Below are 6,000 nucleotides of genomic sequence, written 5' to 3'. Positions count from 1 at the left end.
TTAGATTTAAGAGCTGCCCTGCCAATGGAGCACAGGTAAATTGGAAGACAGGTTGGCGTCAAATGGCCCAGAAGTGGTGTTGGTATTGCAATTCAGGTATGAAATAATTGGATCCTGACTAGGTGGTGGAAGCAGGGGAGATACAATTGGAGAGAATGGGACCTGATAATTAGTGAAAGAAAAGGATGAGTCAAGAATTTCCAGTATGGGAACGTGTTAGGGTGGCGGTATTAGCAAAAAAGAGAAAGTTTAGTGACAGGTAGGAAGGTAGAGACTAGTGTTTGGGACTTAGACATGGGATTGGGATTAGTTTGGACAGAATATTGTTATCGAGAGGTTACATAATTAGAAATTCGTAAAATACAAAAGTGAATGAATCAAGTAAAATTTTAGAGTAAGAGAGATCTTTATTATAAAACACAACATCTTTTTATATGTATCTTGGAGTTGATTATGTTGGTCTGATGTTTTGAAAATCTCGGGTGTCAATATTAGGTGGAATTGTTCTGTTATATAATCAGTAGTAACACGTCACCTGTCATTTAACTGCTTTGAGTCTCACTTTCCTCATACATAAAATGGGGTAAACAATACTATCTATTTTATAGGGTTGTCATATTAAACAAGGTAATATTTGTAAAATGCTTAGCTGTGATCATGCTGGATACATTTTAATGGGAGTGACAGTGGGTCCAGGGGGAGGTGTTTATTCTTGCTGCCTTCTGACTGTGTGTAGACTCTCCAACCAATCATCTAAATAGTCCAGACAAATTTCAGTTGTTTCTGTGAGTAGGAAATCAGGATTTTGAATAGTCAAGAATCACTGTCTCCAGACAAAGATCAGTGAAGTGCAGACCAACTGCTGGCTTTTCTTTTGTTTTTAATTGGAGTATGGTTGCTTTACAATGTTGTGTTAGTTTCTGCTGTACAGCCAAGTGAATCAGCTACGTGTATACATATATCCCCTCCCTCTTGGACCTCCCTCCCACCCCCCACCCCCCAGTCCCACCCATCTAGTCATCACAGAGCACCGAGCCGAGCTTCCTGTGCTCTAGAGCGGGTTTCCACTAGCTAGCTATTTTACACATGGTAGTGTATATATGTCAATCCTAATCTCCCAGTTCGTCCCACCCTCCCTTCCCCCCTGTGTCCACATGTCCGTTCTCTACCTCTGCGTCTCTATTCCCGCCCTCTCCTTTCCTTGACAGTTGTAATAATGCAGAGTGGTTCTGTTACCTAATGTGAACCTGAGCCATTAGCTTCCTGGAAAGGAAGTGTCCATGTGTTAGATGAAAGTTTTCTCACCCCAGGGCTTTCTGTGGAGGCCTTATGGTTAAAAGTGAGCATGTTTTATACAATTATCCAGATGTTTGGACAGCTCAAAGGCAGGGACAGTCTTCTGATCCTTGTCACTAGAATTTGGCTGTTTGATCTCTACCCAAAGTTACAGGAAAAGAAACTTAGCAAAACCTGAAGGAGATTAAGAAAAGAGCAGAAGAGAGAATTTTTTCCTCTTTAAAAATGGACTAAATGTGATCCTTCCCCACCCTTACTGAAGTTTCTCTCGTGTGAAATTCCAAAGAACAGACCTTCAGACACCAAAATCTGAGAAGGAACCAAAGAACATAAATCATTCTGTGTCGACAAGGAGGTGACTAACTCCATTCCTTCTAGTCCACTGCATATGAGAAAGCCCAATAAAGCAATCCCAGTAAAGCACGTACACAGTGTGTTTGCACACCTATACACATGTGCAAATAACTATAAGTATAAAAGTATGAGGCCATTCTAGTCCTTTCTGTATCTTCTATCTCTGATTCTGTTTTGTCTGAAATGACAGAGTTGGTGAATTTCTTGTGCAGTTTCTGCATTTTTTTCACCCAAATATCAGTGTTCCCTGGCCCCTCGGCAGGCAGGTAGACATCCATATTACTGGTTTTGACGGCACATTTATTTGTCAAAACCAATTATAAAAATGTGAACGTCTGAATAGCAATTGACCCATTAAATGACCCGTTACCATTCCTACCAGTAGTGTGTAGGAATGAGAACAAGTTTTATGTTAGAAATCAAGAGACCGAGGTCTCAGGTCTGTAAAACAGGGTTAGTAATTACGTTTGCTCTGAAGCGTGTGATTCCTTCTCCCTTAACCATTCCATTCCATCCCTATCCAAAGCTTAATATTTTCTAATATTTATTTAAAATATCAGCAGACAGATTTGAGGCAGACAGATTTGAGGCACACTTTCTTCTTTCAAGTGCAGATAGCGTAGATAAAGGATTAGGGTAATGAGGAAATGTGCCGAAACATAGTTTAGGAAACTCTTTCTCAGTATTACCCAATCAACAGAGAGTTTGAAAACATGTTTGAAACAGATGTCAGTCGTGAGTATAATGAAATATCAAAACCCAAAGAATTTAATGTTCAAATCAAAGAGTGGTAAATGTATTCATATAAGCCCATATTTTAAAAAGCACATTTTCATCTACCCTTATTCTAAGTCAGGATAGAAGACCACCCCCATGGCGCCACTCGCATCTCAAGTCTGATCGGAAGGCAGCCCATTTATCTCATAGCCACACCACTGGAGGAATAGCAGGAGAAAAGAGAGGGTGAGGAAAAAACAGCAGATTTGGGCTTCCCTGGTGGCGCAGTGGTTGAGAGTCCACCTGCCGATGCAGGGGACGCAGGTGCGTGCCCCGGTCCGGGAAGATCCCACATGCCGCGGAGCGGCTGGGCCCGTGAGCCATGGCCGCTGAGCCTGCGCGTCCGGAGCCTGCGCTCCGCAACGGGAGAGGCCACGACAGTGAGAGGCCCGCTTACCGCAAAAACAAAACAAAAACAAACAAAAAACAGCAGATTTAGGTGGCATAGTCTGATTAAATGGCAATGATACCTTGGCTTTCTCCAGTTCCTCCTAGTTTTGGAAGTGGAAGACAATTGTAAAAGGAAAAGGGTATGATTTGTTCCTGATCATGAAAGGCAACGCCTTTTCTCTCTCTCTTCCTTATTAACGCCACATGGCGAATTTATCAGTTTCTTTTTTTTTTTTTCAACAGGGGAAAGAACTAAGGATTGGATAATTATGAAAATATGCTCTGCATGTAGATTTTCTTTTTAAGTAAATGAAATTTTAAAATGTATTTATTTTGCTAAATTGAACACTCACTGATATTTATTGAATGTCGTTAATTGTTCAATGCTAATATGATGTGATTTTTAAAAATTAATATTTAGCTTTTAAAAAATGAAATGTTAATAACCAACCCTCATATTCATGGAGAGAAACCACAGTGAGCACAGGGAGGCATGGGGACAGCACTGTATTCCAAAACTTTTTTCTAAGAAAAGTCTATTAACATTTATTAAGCTTTTACTATGAGCCAGAGGTTTTTTTTTTTAATTTTTAAAATTTGTTAAATTGGGGTATAGTTGTTTTACAATGTTGTGTTAGTTTCTACTGTACAGTGAAATGGAGTTCCCTGTGCTGTACAGCAGGTTCTCATTAGTTATCTATTTTGTACATATTAGTGTATACATGTCAATCCCAGTCTCCCAATTCTTCCCACCCACCCTCTTTTCCCCCTTGGTGTCCATACGTTTGTTCTCTACATCTGTGTCTCTATTTCTGCCTTGCAAACCAGTTCATCTGTACCATTTTTCTAGATTCCACAGGTATGCGTTAATATACGATATCTGTTTTTCTCTTTCTGACTTACTTCACTCTGTATGACAGTCTCTAGGTCCATCCACGTCTCTACAAATGACCCAATTTCATTCTTTTTTATGAGCCAGAGTTTTAAGTGCTTTATGTACATGTCATTTAATCTTCACGATAGCTTTAGGAGGTAGCTTCAATTATTCCTATTTGACCCACGAGCAGACTAAGATACAAGTCACACAGGCACTAAGTGATGGAGTTGAGATCTCAGCATCAGAAGCCCTGGGGAGTATATCACTGACTGAAAATAGAGAACACCACGTTTTAGAAGCAAAAGAGCATAGCAATCTTTCTCGGTTTATGGAGGAAGCACGGACCATCTCTCGTTCATTGAATGGCAATAAAGCTCTGGTTAAAGAGTGTGCTTCTCATATATTTTAATCCAGGTTTCTCAACCCTCAGAACGATTGACATCTTGGGTCAGATAATTCTTTGCTGTTGAGGCTGTTCTGTGGCCTGTAGAATGTTTACAGCATCCCTTAAGTACCAGTAGCAACTCCCCCGCCAGAGCTGTTACAGCCAAAAACATCCCCAGACGTTTCTAAATGTCTCCCTGGAGGCAGAATCACTTCTTTCAAGAATCATTGCTTGAATCTAATCAAAACATTCACTTTTCTTTAGTACCTCTGCTGCCAGGCCTCATGTGGCTGACACAGAAAATACTGAATTATAAAGGTATGTGAAATCATATTGATTTTATGTCCATTTTATGGACACTTCTAATTTTCAGAATATTTCAATGAGTACCTTACTATAAAATATATAGGAAAAGCATTATAATCCCATTGGCAAATAAGGACTTTGAAACATATAACTGAAAGGAGGCATCAATTTTGGTACAAAGAACTCAAAACACAGAACAGAATTTGAATTTTACACCTGCAGACTGATTAAAAGACATTGGGTAAATCTCCAGTTTTTAGTCTCAGTTTTCCTCATCTGTCAAATGAGAATAATAATCTTGCTTCTGCCCCTCACAAAGCTCTTGGAACAAATCAGAAGATCACGTACAAGTACAAAGTGTCCTCACTACTGTTGGTTTGCCAATGCCCATCCAGAAAAGTAAGGGCTGAGATGAAATTGGAATATCACAACTAATACTCTCTTTCCTTAGACTAAGTGTGACAAATATGTGGGCCCCACTCCCTTGACGCTGCAGATACTGAAAATTCATCACAGATCTCTTTCCCAGTGTGACCCCAGAACTTCTCAGAAACACACTCCAGACAGCTGTACATTGCAGTTCAGATTCTGAACTTGAAACCAAATCTATTGGTTGTTTCTATATTACATAATGCTGTCACTTGATTCTGAATCCTTCAAAGATCAGCTACTTCATACCTTAGTATTTACATAAAATGTTAATATATTGGTATTTTAACAGGGAAGTCAGGTCAATTGACAGATCCAACATTTACCTCAGCCTTCCGAATGTACAGCCTGTGATGAGTCAGAAATCTCCAGCCTCACGTAGGACGCAGGCCTGAGTGCCATAGTTCTCAGACTATAGAGGGCAGCTGACACACTTGGAGAGCTTGTTGAGACAGATAGCTGGGCTCACCCTCAGAATCTGACTCAGTGGGTCTTTGAGGGGACTTGAGAATTTGCATTTCTAACATGTTCCCAAATGATGCTGGTATGGCTGGTCCAGGGACCACATTTTGGAAACCACTGCACTAGTAAAAAGACAACTGCCTTAGAGCAAGAAGACCTCGGCTTGAGACATCCTTCTGGTTTTTATAATTTCTGTAATCTTGGGGAAAAAATGCTAGTCCTTCCTAGGCTTGAGTTTAGTGCTTTGTAAGGTGGTTCATGAAGCCTGATCTGCTTACCTCATGGAGTTGTTCTGAAGATTAAATTGCATCGAGGACATGGGAGATTCTTACAAATGCCAAATGCTCTTGAGGAGTAAATGCTTGTTAGTGCTTTTGCCGTTATTTAGAGAAGGTGCCTTTTTAGCCTGGAAGTTCAACCAGCTATTTATGGACCCACTTCCTCATGGGCAGTTGACCAGCTTTCTCTCCTCTCCCACGGCCACGGGCCAACTGCCGCAAGGAGCTACATGAAACATGTCAGGTCTCTATGTAATGTTCCCACATATTTGTCAGGCTTAACCAGAGTCTAAGTGAAAGAAATGCTTTCAGAATGTTCTGAATGTTTGGCCCAAGTCATTGTTCGCCTTTGCTGGTCTACAGGGAGTAAAGGGAATCTGTCAGTCAGAGATGAACTAGGGTGGGGCCATCAGCCACTGGCAGTTACTCCTCGGAGATTTGCTTGT

Source organism: Grampus griseus (assembly GCF_964374135.1).
Source record: "Grampus griseus genome assembly, chromosome: 17".
Classification (NCBI taxonomy): domain Eukaryota; kingdom Metazoa; phylum Chordata; class Mammalia; order Artiodactyla; family Delphinidae; genus Grampus; species Grampus griseus.
The sequence above is the reverse complement of the archived record's forward strand: the minus strand, read 5'-3'. Positions refer to the sequence as shown.